At 40.9% G+C, this 20,578-nt stretch overlaps 1 protein-coding gene and 1 pseudogene across 1 annotated transcript in view; one reads left to right on the top strand and one right to left on the bottom strand.

Moving 5' to 3' along the window:
• Positions 1–20,578, bottom strand: part of IPO11 (importin 11) — a 192,584-nt gene that overhangs the window by 151,119 nt on the left and 20,887 nt on the right.
• Positions 16,032–16,112, top strand: LOC126003003 (uncharacterized; annotated as a pseudogene).

The raw sequence follows: 20,578 nt of genomic DNA, 5'->3' as shown, positions 1-20,578 counted from the left end.
AGGAAGGAAGGAAGGGAGGGAGAGGAGGGAGGGAGGGAGGGGAGGGAGGGAGGGAGGGGGGGGAGGGAAGGAGGGGGGGAGGGAGGGAGGGAGGGAGGGAGGAAGGAGGGAGGGGGGAGGGGGGGAGGGGGGGAGGGAGGGAGGGAGGGAGGGAGGGTGGGAGGGAGGGGAGGGAGGGAGGGAGGGAGGGAGGAGGAAAAGGAAAGAAATCCACTAATGCACAGTAAACCTAAATAAAAACACAGGAGGGCTCAACTAGCATCAACAACACTAGGCAGTAAATCCTCCATGACTTTAGTAATACCATAGAAAATATAACAATTTGTTCAATCTGACTCTTGTTAATCTAAGTTTTGATAACTCCATTTGCCTTTGTGTTGTAACAAATATTATAAAGTAAAATTGTATCTCCTAAGTGGTAGGTGGGAATCTAGGGACACTGATGAAGGGAGGTCACACTGGTAAGTGGGCTTGATGTATGAACATTTAATCCCTGAAAAAAATGTATTTGTGAACAAGTTGGTAAATCAGTGTTATAACAAAAAATTTGAAAATAAAAAAGTAATCACACAAATTATATTCCAATGAAAAGCATCAAATTTCATTTCTATTACTCTAATCTCCTCTCTCCCTCTTCCCTCTCCCTCTTCTCCTCCCCTTCTCCCCTCTCCCCTCTCCTTCTTCCCTTCCCTCTCCCTCTCCATCTCCCCTCTCTCTGTTTTTGGGCCACACCCTGTGACGCTCAGAAGTTACCCTGGCTATGCACTCAAAAATTGCTCCTGGCCCGAGGGACCACATCGGATGCCAAGGATCAAAACCATGGTCTGTCCTAGGTCAGCTGCATGCAAGGCAAATGCTCTACTGCTGAGACACTGCTCTGGACCTAATTGGAGTCCCTTAATCAGAAGATCTTGCCATCGTCCTGGAACCTGGGCAAGAAAGGTTAAGGGACTTCTATGACATGGACTGTCTCCTATGACCATCCCTCCCCTCCGTCCCACCTCCTTTATGCTGTCAGTAGACACTTTCTCATGCAGGATCTGATTAGGTAGAAATAAGCTTTCTGCACCCTCTACCTGAGAACAGAATCACAGAATATAAAATCTCTTATACTCTAGAAAATACCTTTCAACAATAGGACATCCCACAACTTATTTTAAAATCATATACAGCCCTCTTGTGCTCACCATTCTTTTTGTGAGAGGACACAAATGGGCTGACATCTCAGCATTGCATCCACCAATAAGTAATCATTAAATTTATCTCAATTAAAAGTGACTTAAAACTTCATCAATTGATCATGCAGATAGGCTTTGGTACTCCCCTTATTTTGTATATGTATTTGGCAACAGGTTCAATGACTAGTTATTAATCATATTAGCATATTCAAGACCAAATGAATCTGAAAAGCAAACTCTACTTATCCTATTGTGTCATTATAACCAAACTACTATACTTAATAATGATCTTAATCAAAAAAATCAAAAGCAAATATTAGATAAGCCTCTACTGCATGTGTTTGGAATACACTGAATAAATCCCATTTTATTAAATTAATAAAACTTAACTGAATAATCATGAGATAGTTACAAAGTTGTTCACGATAGAGATTCAGTTATGCAATGTTCCAATACTCATCCTTTCACCAGGGTACATTTCCCTGCTATCAATGTCCAGAGTTTTCTTCCAATACTTCCTTATCTGCCTGTCTCTATTCCAGACATTTTTCTTTTCTCCCTCCCATCCTCCCCACCCTGGATTTTGGCTATGTGGTTTACAATATTGTTACTGAAGGGGTATCATGCGTATCATTTAATTTCCTTTCAGCCTCCACTTCTCCAGAGTGATCATTTTCAACTATCATTGTCATAGTGATCCCTTCTCTGCCCTAACTGTCCTCCTACTCTTTTGTGGCAAGCTTCTTTCCATATTCTTACTTCTGGTCATCATTTCTAATGTCTTTAGGTATTAGTACCATACTACGCTATTTTTTAAATATCCCACAAGTGAGTGCAATTATTCTATTACCAGGGTGACTTAACTCTTATTGAATTCACTTGCATACATTTTAAACATAAAGTTCTTTCACTCATTCTCAATACAAACAGACAAAATGTAACAAATAACACTGTATCCTAGGTTCTTTTTTGTCACAGATTTGAATAGAAGAAGCATTTCATAGGTAAGAGAACAACACTTAATGGGTAGAACACATGCTTTGCATGTGTGAGGTCCAGGTTCAATTCTCCACTTGAGCTGAGTGCTCCACTTGAGCACATACAAGGAACAGCCCTGAGCACAGAACCAGTAACAACATCTACCGAAGGTGTGGTCCAAAATTTAAAAACGAAAACAAAACTTTAAACTAAGAGAAACATCAACAAGGCAAAACCAAAGTCATTCAATTCTATCACAAAAACTGTCCCTTTTCCTTTTCTCCTTCCTTTTTTTTTTTTTTGTGGGGGGGGGGGTTGGGCCACACTGGCAGTGCTCAAGGTTACTTCCTGGCTCTGAGCTCAGAAATCACTCCTGGCAAGCTCAGCGGACTATATGGGATGCCGGGATTCGAACCTGGATCCATCCTGGGTCGCCATGTCGCCATGTGCCTCACTGCTGTACTATCACTCCACTCACTCCCCCTTTCCATTTATAATTTGATCAGATACATAGCTCAAAGGCCTCAAACATATGGGTTTATAGAAAAAAGGGGCTTGATCCTACCAAGAAGGATCATCCCCAAACACTAAGTCGCTGGGTGTAAAAAACATACAAAAAGGGGGGATTTTTCATACTACTCGCTTCCTTTTCAGAAATAGTAACATCTCAGTGCCCATAAAAATCTACTTTCTTGGGACCCGAGTGATAGCACAGCAGTATGGCATTTACCTTACATGTGGCTGACCCAGGACAGACCCTCCAGGATTTGATCCCCAGATCCCATATGGTTCCCGAGCCTACCAGGAGTAATTTCTGAGTACAGAGCCAGGAATAACTCCTATCACTGCTGGGTGTGCCCCCCCCCCTCCAAATTTCTACCTTCTCCAGTTAAACAAACAGTGTTCCCCCACCTGCATGTGGTGCTATGACTCGGCCCCCTCTCCATTTTGCTGCAGTGTGTGTTGGGAGGTAGTGCCACCATCGTTTGAAAAACATCTCTTTCAAACTCATTAGAAAGTGTAGTAACTTTCAGTAATCAAACCTATCCAATCCACCTTAAGAAACTATAAATGTCTGAAATCTTCATTTCCATTAATTTTTAAAAAAGACTAACATAGGGCCCGGAGAGATAGCACAGTGGCGTTTGCCTTGCAAGCAGCCGATCCAGGACCAAAGGTGGTTGGTTCGAATCCCGGTGTCCCATATGGTCCCCCGTGCCTGCCAGGAGCTATTTCTGAGCAGACAGCCAGGAGTAACCCCTGAGCAACGCTGGGTGTGGCCCAAAAAAACCAAAAACCAAAAAAAAAAAAAAAAAAAAAGAAAAAAAAAAAAGACTAACATAGAAGTATTTATAGATATTAACAGCAATGATCTAGAAATTCTTTCCTCTTTGGGGTCTAAAATGTAACAACAGTATAACTTCTGGGTTCAGAGCAATAGTACAACAGATAAAGCACTTGCTTTGCATGCGGCCAACCCGGGCTGAATTCCAGAACTCCATGTGCCAGATAGGAGTTATCCCTGAGTGTAGAGCCGAAGTAAACACTGAGCAAGGCTGGATGTGGATGTGGCCCCAAAACAAACAAACACACCAAAAAATAAATAAATAAATAAATAAATAAATAAATAAATAAATAAATAAATAAATAAATAAATAAAATAAAAAAGTTAAAAAAACTCTAAGAAAGCATGACTTTGATTATGAGGCCAGAGCAAATGTTTTGCATGAAGAAGCCCTAAGTTCATTTCCTAGTACAACATGATCCCAACAAGCACCTCAGGAGTGGGACCAAGATCAGTATATTAGGAACAACCCCAAGTACAATCTGGTGTGGCCCCAAACAAACAACAAAGTAATACTTCATTTTGAAATATACAGAAATCATGAAAAGGCAACCGGATGTAGTTTTGTTTAAAAGTGAATAGAAATAGTTTTCAGGCCTTGAAGACTGCTCAGGAGGTTGAACCATAATGTTCTACACAACAGAACCCTGGGTTCAATCCCCCTGCACCAACTGGGTTCCCCAAGTACTACTAGGAGAGGCTCAATTACTGTGCTGGGAGGTAGACCCTAAGCACACAGTAGGTGTGGCCAAAAAACAAAAAGAAATGTTCTCCCATTTCACATTCCAGTAGTTCTTAGAGTTAGACACCTTGTTAAAGAGATCAAAAATCGGGGCCGGGCGGGTGGCGCTAAAGGTAAGGTGCCTGCCTTGCCTGCGCTAGCCTTGGACGGACCGTGGTTCGATCCCCCAGTGTCCCATATGGGCCCCCCAAGCCAGGAAGCAACTTCTGAGCACATAACCAGGAGTAACCCACTGAGCATTACCCGGGTGTGGCCCAAAAATCAAAAAAAAAAAAAAGAGAGATCAAAAATCTATGAAATTCCAATTTATGATTCCTCTTAACACATCTAGAAAGACTTCTACAAAACATGAATGACTAGAAAGAAGTAGCAAGAACACTACCATTTTAGTCCCAACAGGTTAAAGAAGGAAGAGACAGATTAAAAAGAGAAATTAGAAAAGAATACTGCCAGTTCCCAGAGAGATAGCACAGCGGCGTTTGCCTTGCAAGCAGCCCAATCCAGGACCAAGGTGGTTGGTTCGAATCCCGGTGTCCATATGGTCCCCCATGCCTGCCAGGAGCTATTTCTGAGCAGACAGCCAAGAGAAACCCCTGAGCACCACCGGGTGTGGCCCAAAAACCAAAAAAAAAAAAAAAAAAAAAAAAAAAAGAATACTGCCAGCTATCTTGAACACAAACCCAGTACCAGCTTCTATCTGCTCTGAGAAAACATAAAGTACTTACAGAAGGTTCAGCTGGAAAAAGGAACGTTACAAAGCGAGTGGGAGGAATAAAAAGTTTCCCTCTATATTTTCTTCTCAAGAATGGGTGGGGGTGGGGAAGACTATTCAATTAGACAATATGAAAATAAGCTTTATAATGAAAACGTTAAGAGACTGAAATGGACTGGAAATGTCAACTACTTGCCTTTTTAATCTCTAAAACAGAAGAAACAGCGCCACCACTGTTTCAACTAACTTTAACTGGACAAGAGCAGACTGATTCCTTGATTACAAAAAGAAAACCATGACAGTAAATTTTAGCTCCTGCTCACAAAGATTAAGCTTAAAGGTTAAGTAACCTCAGAGCTATTGCCCTAACAACTTCATTCCCCTCACAAAAGTTAGCACCAAACACAATTTTAAAGTCAAAATCTTATGCATTACTAAGAGGCAATAAATATCCATAAAACTATAAAAAAATAAATATCCATAAAACAGTTAATTAATCTGAACGTAATTAATGAGGTACATGTGTAGAAAAGGACAGTATCAGCAAAACAACTAACCCAAGATTCTTTAACAAGTCAATGGTATGGGGGGAAAGGGAAGAAAATGAATACTATTGTAAATTAAAAGCTAGTATTTGAAAAGATAGCTCAACAGGCACAGCACCACTTGCCTACCAAGAATCACCAAGAACAATCCCAAAGCACCAAGGTCAGGAGTAGCCTCCTGAGCACCTTCAGGTATAGTCCTAAAATAAAACACAGCAGAGCAGAGCATGGTGAAGCACAGCACAGCATAGCACAGCACAACACAACACAACATAACAACATAACAAGACAATAACTTAACAGAGAACAGCTAAAAACTTCCTTATTCATTTCTAGCTCAAAGAAACCACTCACTATTGGGTTTATTAGACTTTAGAGCAATAGTACAGAGTGCCTTGTATGTGACCAACACAGATGTTGATCCCCAGCACCTGTGAATCTACCAGGAGTGATCCCTGAGTATAGGAGCGAAGAGTAAATCCCTCAATACATCTAGATATGCCCCCCCAAAAAAACAAATAAAACAACCCCCTGTAAAAATAAGTTTAAGCATGATGTAGAAAATTGCCTAAAGGTACTAAATCATTAAGTCATCATTGTGCTTTTACATATAAGTTGATAAAATGAACTATCAAGGATACAAAGAGGTAATACACGTGGGGTAAGGCACTTGCCTTGAGACCAGTCCAATTCTATCCCCAGTACACACTATGGTCCACTGAGTCCTACCAGGTTGGCCCAAAAGCCAAAACCAGGAAAACAAACAAGTCTACTACATTATTTAATTGTCTGGAAAATTTTCTACTTAATACGTAAAAACAAAATACTTTTACAGATTAAGTAATGAAGACAGCAATAATATATTAAAGTCTTAAAGTCCCCTTAGAAAAAAAGCAATTAAGGGGCAGCAGAGGCAGTGGCGCAAGCGGGTAGGGCATTTGCCTTGCATGTGCTAATCTAGGACGGAGCAAGTGGCTCAATTCCCCCAGCATCCCATATGGTCCCCCCAAACCAGAAGCAATTTCTGAGCACATAGCCAAGAGTAACCCCTGAGCTTTCACTGTGTGAGGACCAAACCACACCACACACACCCAAAAAAAAAGAAGAAAAGAAAAGAAAAAAGCAATTAAGCAAAGTTTGCAAAAATATAAATTCTAGATTCAAATGATGGATAAATGTTGGTTGTGGGTTTGGAGATTTTTATTAAGATAGTTTTTGGGGTGTGTTCTTGGGGGGGCTGGGGCTCTGAGTCACATTTGTCAGTATTCAGGGGTTACTGCCAGCTCTATGCTTAGGGAGTTGTCCCTTGTAATGCTCAGGGATTGTGTGTTGATGAGAATCAAACCCCAACCACACATACAAAGCATGTCTTAGCCAATTGACAGCTCTCTCCAGCTCCCTTTTTCTATTTTGAATTTACTTTTCTTTGTTTCTTTACTTATTTATTTATTTTGGATTTTTGGCTTTTGGGTCACACTCGGCGGTGCTCAGGGGTTATTCCTGGCTCTATGCTCAGAAATTGCTCCTGGCAGGCTCAGGGGACGATATGAGATGACGGGATTTGAACCACCGTCCTTCTGCAAGCCAGGCAATGCCTTGCCTCCATGCTCTCTGGCCCCTGTTTCAAATTTTTTTAAAGAAACAAATGAAAAAATATTTGTATGTTCTTTATAATAAGGAAAAGGGTATTTTATTCAATGCATAACAGATGTATAATGCTACATTAGTTTCAGGTGTAAAATATAATTAATTTTATACTTTAATAAAATAAGAAATAATCACCACAATAAATCTAGTTAATAGGCAACACCATGATACTGAGCTATAAACGTTTTTCTTATGATGAGATGTTTTGTTTTGTTTTCTCTTTTATTTATTAACGACACACAGTGGTGCTCAGAGGCTATACTTGGCTTGATGAGGGGTTTCCCTGGCAATGCTCAATGGCCATGCAGTCTAAGGTTCAAACATAGGGCCTCCTGCATGACGAGTATGTTTACAAAGCCCAATGAGCTACCTTTCTTAGCCCAAGCACTGTATTTAAATAAAGAAAATGGAAGTTCTCATCATAGCCAAGGAGAACCCTTGTATATTATGTACCCATGGCTCCAGATGAGTGATCACTAAGCAACCACCAGTAGTAGTTGCAGAGCAACATTGGGTATAGTCCAAGATAAAACAAAACAAACTAATAAATGAGATAAAGGCTTCAATATAAATTTCCTTCCATCTAACTTTGACACACATATTTAACAAATTTACCAAACTGGAAAAAGAACAATCTCCACTCAAACTGCAATCTACTTTCAGAATTAACCATATTCCTAAATATTTGACTACCTAATGCCTACTTTTGAATCTTAGATTGGGGCCACACCAAGCAATACACATGATCTATTTCTGGCCTCTGTGTTCAGGAATGAGCCCTGGCAGAATCAAGGAACCTTATATGTGGTGTCAAGGATCAAAGGCATATGTACAGCAAGTACCTTACCTCCTATACTATTCTTCCAGCCCTACATAATGTTGTTTCTTTTTCCTTTCATAATGTTTTAAGTAGAAATAATGTTCATCTTTTCTCAAGTCTGTTATTGGCTCAGAGATAGTAAACTAGGTTTATTCCCCATATTCTTAAGAGTCCTCTAATCCTAGCATAGCTCTATATCATCTTTAGTTCAGAGTCGTGCCTAAACAAATCCTCAAGTAGTTAAATAGGTAAAAATTGTACTCCTCTCCATCTGGGACCCTGCCTTTGGTGAAACAAACTGCAGCTCAGATTACCAGCACAGTAACTAGCAAAACTCAGGAACCACTAACAAATGACTAAGGAACACTAACAGATGACTAGACAGATGAGTACAAGAGCAAAGCATGTATTAATACTGCTTCAAAAGCAACTTCTAGAGATTTTCATACTAAAGTTTTTTACATTTTACTGTCCTTTCTCCTGCTACCTTTTTCTAGTATCCAAACCAAAGTCCCTGTGAAACACACAGAAAGAAGGAAGGAAGGTAGTGTGGTTTAGAATCAGCATGATGGGGCCGGTGAGATAGGCATGGAGGTAAAGTGTTTGGCCTTGCAGCAGAAGGTTGGTGGGTTGTTGTGAGGACCAACCACACACACACACACCCAAAAAAAAGAAGAAAAGAAAAAAAGGCAATTAAGCAAAGTTGCAAAATATAAATTCTAGATTCAAATGATGGATAAATTGTTGGTTGTGGTTTGGCATCCCATATGGGTCCCCTGAGCCTGCCAGGAGGCAACTTCTGAGCATAGAGCCAGAAGTAACCCCTGAGCGCGGTCGGGTGTGGACCCAAAAACCAAAAAAAAAAAAAAAAAAAAAAAAGAGATCAGCGATGGACATTTTAGTGTGGCCAAATCACTCCAAATAAATAAAAACACGTTTATCATTTAAATAAATTCTTACTGTATTTCCCTGAAGAATATTAGGGAGCTATACTCAGTGAGTGGGCACCTTGAACATTCTTAAATTAGATACATAAAATATCAACTATTTCTGGAATTTCTCTGAATAAATACATCACAAGGTTGTGATCTATAAGCAATAAATATAAAAGTTTAGCTACAAAGCACTTAGGACTAGCCATCTCACGACCAGGTTAGAAGGTCCCAAAGGTCCTGGCTGGCCCTGGGAAAGGGTCCCCACTCCAACCCAATTCCCACACACCTCGGTTCCCACGAACTCAGAGTCTTATCATCGAACCCCCAGGTCAAGATCCTGCCAAAACACATGGGAACCCAGCTAGGCCCCAAATCGACCCAACGCAGGCAGTCACTAGTTCAGTCTTGCATATCTCACCTCTTCATGTCTCACTGATATCCTAATTCTAATTACCTATTAATACAACAAACAATACCTCCATACTGCAAGTGACAATAGGAGAGTAATGCAGCAAGCCATCACACAAAGTGAATGAGGATGGTAATGCTGAGGACCAAATCAGTGATAATCAGCTATAGAATCTCTCTGATAAAGACTTTTGAGGGGGGAAATGTTGAAGATGTTCAAGGAACTCAAAAGAACCATGAAAAGACAGTCAGTGAAACATCAAAAGGATTCCTGAGAGCTAAATGAGGAAACTACTAACAGAAATGACATAAGTAAACTATTTGGCTGGTGAAATTAAAAACTCACCCAAAAGCCTCAGCAGTAAGGTAACAAAGCTGAGGACAAAATTAGTGAACTCCAAGATGAAATATAGACAACCTCCAGAAAACAACAAAAGATTGGGGGAAAGCCTCAAAGCAAACAAGAGAACTCTAGAATAAATTCAAGAGTAAATAACAGAGAGAACAATCATGGTCTGGAGATAATGCTAATAAAGAAGAAATAATCAAAGACTTCACTGCTAAGAAACTCCCAGAGCTGAAGAGCACATGCACCCAGATCCCAGGAGACCAAAGAGTACCAACCCAGCTAAAAGAGATCAAAAATGATACATTCTAATCAGAATGATGAAAACCAGTTAAAAAATACTGGAAAGTAACAAGATCAAAAAGGAAACAATACATACAAAGGAAGGTCCTAAAAATTTACAGGAGAAGGAATCAAAGTGATAATACAATGGGTTGAACAGCCAGCCAATAAAGATTCAATCCCTGGCATCCTAATATGGTCCCCCAAGCACCACCAAAAAGTAATTCATAAATGCAGAACCAGGAGTATGAGCATCGCCACATGTGGCCAAAAAACAACAAACAAACAAAAATATTACAGGGGAGCCGGAGGAGATAGCATGTAGGTAGGGCTTTTGGCCTTCATGCAAAAGGGACAGTGGTTTGAATCCCGGCATCCCATATGGTCCCCCAGGCTTGTCAGGAGCGATTTCTGAGTGTAGAGCCAGGAGTAATGCCTGAGTGCTGTCAAGTGTAAGCCAAAAAAACAAAACAAAAAAAATTACAGTAGACCTTTCAGAGCTAATGTTCCATGCCCAAAGGCAATGGGATTATGCAGTTTAAAAAAAAAATAGCCGGGGCCGGCGGTGGCGCTAAGAGGTAAGGGTGCCTGGCCTTGCCTGCTCTAGCCTTGGACGAACCGCGGGGTTCGATCCCCCGGTGTCCCATATGGCGTCCCCCAAGCAGGAGCGACTTCTGAGCGCATAGGCCAGGAGTAACCGCTGAGCGTTACCAGGGTGTGGCCCAAAAACAAAGCAAACAAACAAAAAAAAAAATCAAAGTTTTTAAACACTTCACCAAGAGTATTTCATCCAGTCCGCTCCTCATTCAGATTTAAAGGACCAATACACAACTTCAGATAAACAAACAGCCTCTGCGAACGTCATAGACTTGAAACCTATCTTACAAGAACTGAAGGACAACTATTAATGTATTTAAAAAAAAAAAAAAGTTACACACAGGGGCCAGAGCAGTGGTGCAGTGGTAGGGCTTTTGCCTTGCAATAAGGCTGACCGAGGACAGACCACAGACCGTGGTTTGTCCCATATGATCCCATAAGCCTGGAGTGCACACGGCCAACACAGGGTGGACCAGGTTCAAATCCCGGCATCCCATATGGCACCCTGAGCCTGCCAGGAGCGACTTCTGAGCACAGAGCCAGGAGTAACTAACCCCTGAGCGCCACTAGGTATGACCCCCCACACACACCAAAAAAAGTTACAAACACACAAAACTTCTATAGAAAGATGGCACAAAACTCCATGACAATAATCTCTCACGACGATAATGGTCTAAATGCACAAATTAAGAAAGTGGCAAGATTAAGATAATTCAATCCAAACATTCTGTTACCTTCAAGAAACACATGTGAATAGTGAGAGGAAATGGGCAATGTCAAAGATTAGAAGACAAGTCTTCAAGCAGAAACAGCACCCTAAAAAAGGCCATATTATTATCAATATAGATAATGTAGACTTTCAGGCTCAAAAGACTGTGAGGACAAAGAGAAGGTCATTTCTAATAATAAAGGAAGAAATAGACTCCTAAACCATATATGCACTACTGAAGGACCAGCAAAAATACTTTAAAACATCTAATAGATTTAGGGCCCGGAGAGAGAGTACAGTGGCATTTGCCTTGCAAGCAGCCGATCCAGGACCAAAGGTGGTTGTTCGAAATCCCGGTGTCCCATATGGTCCCCCATGACTGCCAGGGAGCTATTTCTGAGCAGACAGCCAGGGAGTAACCCCCTGAGCTTCGCCAGGGTTGTGGCCCAAAAACCAAAAAAAAAGAAAAAAAAGAAAAAAAAAAACATCTAATAGATTTCAAGGAGGACATTAACCAACACAATAGTGATTGGAAGCTTCAAAACCTGTCACCTCTGTCACCTTAATAGATCAACCATGCTAAAAATTCAACAACAACAACAAAAAACAAAAATAGTAGCTTTGAAGGAAGAGATGAAAGATAGGGCTTTAGTAAAATTATAAAGGGTTTTCAGCCCTAAAAAGCTAAGTGAGCATTCTTTTTCCAATGAACATGAGACTTCTCCTTAGACCACATGCTGGGCCAAAAATAAAAAAATACTTCATTAAGCTCAAAAGGATAGAAATCATATCAGGTATCTTCTCAGACCACGAAGTATAACAAAAGTGGCATTAAGAGAAAAATTTATTAACTTGGAAGCATTGATCCAAAAGAAAGAAAGAGCCCACATAAATAACATGACTGCTGGGATGGAGGAGGGAAACTGGGGAAAATGGTGAAAGGAAGTGAAGATGGATGTTCAAGCATTGTAAGACTAAATCTAAGGGGCCGGTGAGGTGGTGCTAGAGGTAAGGTGTCTGCCTTGCAAGCGCTAGCCAAGGAAGGACCACGGTTTGATTCCCTGGGTCCCACATGGTCTGCCCAAGCCAGGGGCAATTTCTGAGGGCTTAGCCAGAAGTAACCCCTGAGCATCAAACGGGTGTGGGCCCCCCCCTCAAAAAAAAAGACTAAATCTTAATCATTAACAACTTTTTATCTCATAGTGATTCTGTAAACAAACAAAAATACTTTAAGGAAAAAAAATTTTAAAAGTTTCAACTTTAAGTAAGCTACTAACCAAATCATTTCAAAAACATTACATGTTACTGTTTCAATTTAGAAAACAGATTAATCCAGACAACTCTTCTGAACTACAATTTGACTTCATCTTGACTCATGTTTGATATTCTCATTATAGTATATATACACCATGTAGTAGAAATATTAGTCATCACAGACCTTTAGTATACAAAGGAGTCTGCTGAGTTTCTACATAAACAATATAATAAAGTGGTTAATTTTTTCCATGGCAGATATTAGTAGATTATTAAATAGTCTGTTAACTTTTCAGAGTTTGTCTCCTGATTTTCCTCACCAAAGCTGTCTTTTAAATGTATATATATCGTATGTATATGTTATAAGAGATGAATAGATAACTTACAGCAATCAACATCTGTTACAAACTCAGATAGAATTTTATATTAATTTGATAGTCTTAAAATTTTCAAAATTATGGAAAATTTCCCTTTTAAGATATTCATACTGAAATGTTTCCAGATAAAATGAAATAGGATCTGATCCAGCAAGAGGAAAAATAAACATAGCAACAACTTAGAAACTGCTAAATATGGTGAAAAGGTTTTATTGTTGGCTTCTCTCAACACTAGCATATCTGAAAATTTCTTACTGCAGAAAATTGTTTAACAGGTTATGTATCAAAATTGTACAGCAAACTGGTCAAGAGCATATGCCCAGAAAATATAAAATAAGAAAACTAAACAAAGGCCTTTGCTATTAGAGAAAAGGATGATTAAAATACATATATCCATGGGGCTAGCACAATAGAATCACGGGTAAAGCTTTTGCCTATACTCGGCCAATCCAGGTTGGATCTTCAGTATCGGTCCCCAGAGCCCACCAAAAGTGAATCCTGAGCAGATTCTGGAGTAAGCGCTGAGCACTGCCAAATGTGGTCCAAAAACAAAAAATATATGGACCAGAAAGATAATGGACTGAGCACATGTTTTATGTGCAGAAAGCCCAGGTTTTCTCTCCAGTACAAGGTTTCCAAAGCAATGCCAGGAGAGATCCCCAAGCTCAGAGCTGGGAGCAGCCATCACCTGAGCACTACTGAATGTGGCCCCCCACATACTCTGCAAGAAAATGCAAACATCTATATGTAAATATTGATTGAAAATGTCAACTCGGGGCCAGAGAGATAGCATGGAGGTAAGGCATTTGCCTTTCATGCAGAAGGACAGTGGTTAGAATCCTGACACCCCATATGGGCCCCTGTGCCTGCCAGGGGCAATTTCTGAGCATGGAGCCAAGAGTAACCTCTGAGCACTGCCTGGTGTGACCCCCCCCCCAAAAAAAGAAAAAGAAAAGAAAATGTCCAACTCAAAATGCTAATGATGCTTATATAGATTAGCTTAAAGTAATAAATATTATGACATTATATAATCAGACTTTAGACTGACAAAGAAATGTTACATAATTACAAAGTTTAAGCATCTTCCTCACCATGCTGCTGTATAAAGAAACATTCTTCACTGGGAAATAGGTCTTCTCAGAACTGTTAGGCCACATTTCTAAAAGCAAATGAAATATATATTGCTTTTAAGAGATCTTTGAGGGCAGAAAGATAGCTGGAGTACATGTTTTGCATGCTGGAGCCCCAAGTTAGAACCCAGCACCTTATGGTCCCACAAGTACCACCAGAAGTAACCCCTAATACTGAACTAGTAATCCAAACACAGCCATGTGTACAGTCCAAAACCAGCAACAAAAAAAGACGACTGGAAACAAGAGAAGTGGAGAGAGAGAGAGAGAGAGAGAGAGAGAGAGAGAGAGAGAGAGAGAGAGAGAGAGAGAGAGAGAGAGAGAGATATTTTCATCTTTTTTCAGATTTGAATTACCTCATTTATAGCTGCCATTTACCTGGGGGGGGGGGGGATTTGAGCCACACCTAGCAGCACTCAGGGGTTACTCCTGGCTCTACAGTAGAAATCACTCCTGGCAGGCTCTGAGGACCATATAGGATGCTCAAGATCAAACCTGGGTCAGATGCATGCAAGGCAAACACCCTACTCACTGTGTTATTGCTCCAGCCCCATTCTTTCTTTTTTTTTGGGGGGGGGTGATTTTTGGGCCACACTCAGCGGTGTTCAGAAGTTACTCCTGGCTCTGTGCTCAGAAAGTTCTCCTGACAGGCTGGGAAAACCATATGGGATCTGGAAATAGAACCAGGGTCCATCCGGGGTTGGCCATATGCAAGGCAAATGCCCTACAGCTGTGCTATCGTTCTGGCCCCATGTTATTTTCTTTTGAGGTTGTCTGAAAGATATTATTTGGTTAATATGTTTATAGCTATATTTTATACTTTGAATTTCCTTACTTTCATGTATTCTAGATTTTGATTATAACTGTATAGCAATTTTCTACAGTCAGAATTATATATAAGCTTCCTATTTTACAAAAAACAAATTCCTCTCTGTGACAAATCAAACTCAATTTTATTACTGCAAAACTATTTTCTCTCAACTGTTGATTTTGTAATTTGTCACTTGTGAAAAGAACTTAATTCACATTAATGTGAAAGGAAAGGAGAACATAAAATTGTTGGGAGACAGGGAGCAGCAGGAAGAAGCCATACATATACATGCACTGACTTTGCCATAGCAACCAGCTTGATCCAGGGCTCGAACTTACTTAGGAGCCTAATTTAGTCTATCAAGATCATCTTGGCACTGCAGTAAACATTTTTGTTTGGTTTGGAGCCACATTCAGTGGTGCTCAGAGATCACTCCTGGCAGGCTCAGGGAGCTTATGAGATGCAAAGGATGGAACTCATCTCAGTTACATGCAAGGCAAAACGCCCTACCTGCTGTGTTATCACTCTGGCCCAAACATATTATTAAAAAGATTTCCCCACACTTTAGATCACACAAATAGTAATGGCACAGACAGAGTAGTAGTACATTTGCCTTCCATACAACAGACCACGAGTCAATCACCAGCACCCATAAGGTTCCCAGAGTACCTCCCAGGAGTAAGCTCTTAGTATCATGTCTATGGACCCCAACCCCCCAAAAAACAGTCGTAGTGACCATTTTATTCAACTAGTCAAACTGTTTTCTGTAAGAAAGTTTCACCAAATAAGCTACTTTCAATTGAACTATACATCTTCTACCCCCAACTCCCATTAGACAGGATTCCCTTCCTCAGTCATGTTTCCAGATCCAACTACCACATTCTAAAACAGATGCTAGGTCAGAGATAAGACATCATCACCAGAGTACCACTCAGCAAAGCTGAGCAGTGGTGGGGTCACCCATGAAATACACAACACCACAGGGTAAAAAAACAACAGTGCATCCTTAGCCTCACATTGAACCTCTCTCCAGTCCACAGTGAACTTCTAGTACTCCAAGTTAAATAACTGAGCCAAGAGTGCCAGGAGGGGCTAATAGGCATTTTGAACATTGCTTTGGAGCCACATGTGGCGATGCTCAGAGGTTACTCTTTGCTCTCACTCAGAAATCTCTCCCAGTGGTGCACAGAGAGCTATATTAGATACTGAGGTGTTAGCTATGTGCAGTGGCAGTATTGTAGCCAATGAGGTTTATCCAAGGCACGATTATTGCTAATTTAAAAAAAAAAAGATACTAGGGGCCGGGCGGTGGCGCAAGAGGTAAGGTGCCTGCCTTGCCTGCGCTAGCCTTGGACGGACCGCGGTTCGATCCCCCGGTGTCCCATATGGTCCCCCAAGCCAGGAGCGACTTCTGAGCGCATAGCCAGGAGTAACCCCTGAGCGTTACCGGGTGTGGCCCAAAAACCAAAAAAAAAAAAAAAAAAAAGATACTAAAAAAAAAAAAAAAGATACTGAGGTGTTAGGTTACACCTTGTTTTACCCAAAACAAAGATCATCCCTGATTCTTTTTTTTTTTTTTTTTTTTTTTTTTGTTTTTGGGTCACACCCGGCAGTGCTCAGGGGTTATTCCTGGCTCCAGGCTCAGAAATTGCTCCTGGCAGGCACGGGGGACCATATGGGACGCCAGGATTCGAACCAATGACCTCCTGCATGAAAGGCAAACGCTTTACCTCCATGCTATCTCTCCGGCCCATCCCTGATTCTTTTATCTGTTTGTTTACAACTTGATTTTACCCAAAAACAGACAGTCTTACATGTTTCAAGCAAACCTAAGTGGGACTGGCTCAGAATTGCCTGGGCTATCTGTCCTTACTCCCCTACCCAGGGATGGTCTGGTACTCAACAAAAATGACAATTTTAGCTGGCAGCTCACTCTCAACATGAGGTAGAAGACTGCCAAACTACATGTGTTTTACCCTCAGTTTAGTTTGGATTATTCCCTGTGGTGATCCGTGCTCCAGACCCACTTTCCCTAGGTGGAAATACAGATTTTGTTGCCATTACACTGAGGAACAAACCCAAGTCATCTGTATACAAGATCTCCCTAACCCCTAAAAGATAATTTTTAAAAATAAATGCTAAGCTAAATCTTTTCCAGGTTTTTTATTTTTGTTATTTTTTTAAATACCATGGTTACAAAGTTAATCATAAATTTTTTTTCTACAGATAAAGTTGTTCATGACTGAGTTACAGTCATACAATGTAAAACAACCTTTATTTGTGCACATTTCTCATCACCAATGTCCCCAGTTTTCCTCTCATCCTCCCTGATGCCCTCTTCCCTCCCATGCACCCAACACTGCCTGCTTCTGGAGTGGGTACTTTTTTGATGTGGCTGTTACTGCTAGATTGGGAGGACATGCCAGCAGTGCTAGGGTAGTGGTGATTGAACTCAGGGCCTCAACAGAGGCAAAACAAGTATTCTACCACTTGAGCCACACCCCTGACCACTTTTCCATATACTTTAAGTTTTATGTTCTCCTCTGAAAACTCCTGTACTTGAAACAGTTGCAACACAGCTATAGAACTTTGAAATCTAGCAGGAATAAAAACAAGTCTTCTCTTCTGTTATTTAACAGTTACTGAGTATACCACCCACTTACTTGCATTCTTCTGGCCTAGACAGAACTAAACATATAAAAACAATCGAACCAGAATGGTACCACAGTAGGGCATCTGCCTGACATGCAGGGTTCGATCCCCGGCATCCCATATGGTCCCCCGAGCCAGGAGCGATTTCTGAGCCCTAGAGCCAGGAGTCCCCTCTGAGAGCCACCGAGTGTGGCCCAAGTTACCAAAAAAAAAAAAAAAAAAAAGTAATAGTAATCCTTAAATCTCACATTATATGAATCTCTGAAACCTAAGCCACCAATTCTGACACAGAATGTTAATACACTGTATAAAATAAAATATAGAGATTTTCACAAGATGCCAGAAACTTATATTTCATTCTTTCTTTTTCTGGGTGGGGAGACAGGGAGATACACATCCAGAAGACCCCTAAGAGGTCTCCTAAATGACGCTATTTCTTCTTCATACTCAATATGAAAGAAAAAAATAGCTTCACGTTAAGGGAAAACTAAGCAAGAACCAGTGAAGCAATGGGAAAATTAAAACAAATTATAAAAATTAAGGTCCCTAAACTTGCGCACACCACTATTCATCACAGCACTCATTACAACTTAAGAGTTGGAATCAGCATAGAAGTCTAACAACAAATGACTAGATCGTGAAGGTGTGGTACTTCTATACAATGGAATACTACAAACCTGTAAGGAATGATGCACTCATGCGATTCACTACAACACAGATAGAACTAGAAGATAAAATGAAGCACAGCAGTAGGGTGTTTACCTTGCATACAACCAATCAAGGAGGGACCCGGTTCGATTCCAGGCATCCCAGATGGTCCCCCTGCCTGCCAGGGGCAATTTCTGAGTGCAGAGCCAGAGTGACCCCTGAGTAATACTGGGTGTGGCCCCAAAGCCCATCAATCAATAAAATAAAAGTTAAAAAAATTAAGCAAGCCAGATAAATACATAATGCTATCGCTTATATGTAGTATTTAGAGTAACTGTATAAGGGAATACAATAGTTTTAAATATGAATTGTCTAGAATATTCTTGACCCCACAGTATAGTGAAAGGAAAGAGAAGGGAAGCAAAGAGGAAAGATGTGAAATAATTGAGGGACAAAGGTCAATGTGGACTCAGGTGCATTGATGGTGTTAAGGGAGTTACAGAATAAAATATCCAAGCCAACGAGAGTCAATAACAATGAAATTATCAGACCCAACTTTTAACAACCAAACATAAAAAAGTACCTGTTATGATGTCATGTTGGGGCAGGAGGTAGGGAGGTATGGGATTGAACTCCTGAGAACATTTATGAATAGAGATTGACACCCGTGGTGTGATTAGAGCTGAAACAATTGCGATATCTAAAACTTAACAATAAAAAACTTTGTAAATCACAATACTTTAATTGTTTTTTATAACTTCAAATAATAAAAATAAGATTCTTGATTATAGCACACTATTTCTAGAGATTGCCTGGGTTAAATTTAAGATATCTGAAAAGCAAGGAGAACTCCACAGTATAATATCAGATGTGAAACCAAACTTAAGTCCGCACTTTTAATAAAGAATACCTGGGGGGGCCTAGGAGCAACAGCACATTGATAGGGCTTTGGCCTGGCACGCGGCCAGATCTAGGACAGTCCCTTGATTCGATTCTCCGACACCACCATATGGTCCCCCAAACCAGAAGCAATTTCTGAGCAAATAGCCAAGAGTAAGACCCTGAACATCACAGGGTGTGGCTCAAAAAGCAAAAAAAAAAAAAAAAAAAAAAAAAAAAGCTGGGACCCAGGCTGGGGGAGATAGCACAGTTGTAGGGCATTGCCTTGCATATGGCCAACCCAGAACAGATGGTGGTTAGAATCCCGCATCCTGGGGCCAGAGAGAGAGCATGGAGGTGGGACATTTGCCTTGCATGCAGAAGGATGACGGTTCGAATCCCAGCATCCCATATGGGTCCCCCGAGCCTGCCAGGAGCAATTTCTGAGCATAGAGCCAGGAGTAACCCCTGAGTGCTGCCGGGTGTGACCCCCCCCCCAAAAAAAAAAACCAAAAAAACAAAAGAATCCCTGGCTTCCCAATATGGTCTCCCCAGCCTGCAGGGGCAATTTCTGAGCACAAAAAAAAAAAGGTGGGGGGGAATACCTGGACCAGAACAATGTAAACAGCAGGTAGGGTATTTGTCTTTGCACATATCCAACCTGAGGTTCAATCCCCGCAACACCACAGTATGGTCCCATATTGATGTCCTTTATGACGCCATTCCCGACTGCTTGACAGACAGAATGAATCTCTGTAAAGGTGTTTGTTCCAGGGATCTCCTTGAGGCTGGAAGCTTCAAAGATACCAACTCACCAGAAACAGGAAGAGAAAGTACAGAGAGGAGCGATGTCCCACCACCCCAACCTTCAAAGGTTTGAGGAGTACATAGTTTGCTTGCTAGAGGGATTCAATCCCTATCACTGCATAATCTCATGAGCAAGCCACAAGCAGAAAGTAGTCACTGAATACTGACAGCTGGGCCAGAAGAATAAAAAACGATGCCACGTCCAATGCCAAGCTCTATTGAGTGTAACACTACAATCCCTAGCCCATTAGGTCTACACAGCACTGCACTGTGTAAAAATCCAAACTGCTGGACTGTGTAACACAGGGGAGCTGCCGTGAAACCTCTAAATACCACTGGAGGGGGAGGGAGGAAGAGAAAAAAATAACACAAGAAAAAGTAATTTTAACAAAAAGAATTAATCTTATACTTACATTCCCCAGATAAGCATAAAATTAGCTTTAAACGTACTAGGTAGCACATAATGAAGCAATGTGGCACTGGCTTAAATTCTTATGAACATAGTAATGACCTGGAGAACTTAATTAAAATATATATTCCCAATCTATATCCTCTAAGTGTGGAATCAAATAAGCAAGAACACTGTTTAAAAAAAAATATTTGGGGGCCGGCGAGATAGCATGGAGGTAAGGCATTTGCTTCCATGCAAAAGGACAGTGGGATTCGAATCCTAGCATCCCATATGGTCCCCCGAGCCTGCCAGGGGCGATTTCTGACATAGAGCCAGGAGTAACCCCTGAGCGTTGCGGGTGTGACCCAAACAAGCAAACAAACAA

This window comes from Suncus etruscus, chromosome 2 (genome assembly GCF_024139225.1).
Source record: "Suncus etruscus isolate mSunEtr1 chromosome 2, mSunEtr1.pri.cur, whole genome shotgun sequence".
NCBI lineage: Eukaryota > Metazoa > Chordata > Mammalia > Eulipotyphla > Soricidae > Suncus > Suncus etruscus.
This window is presented reverse-complemented; position numbering and strand designations above follow the sequence as displayed.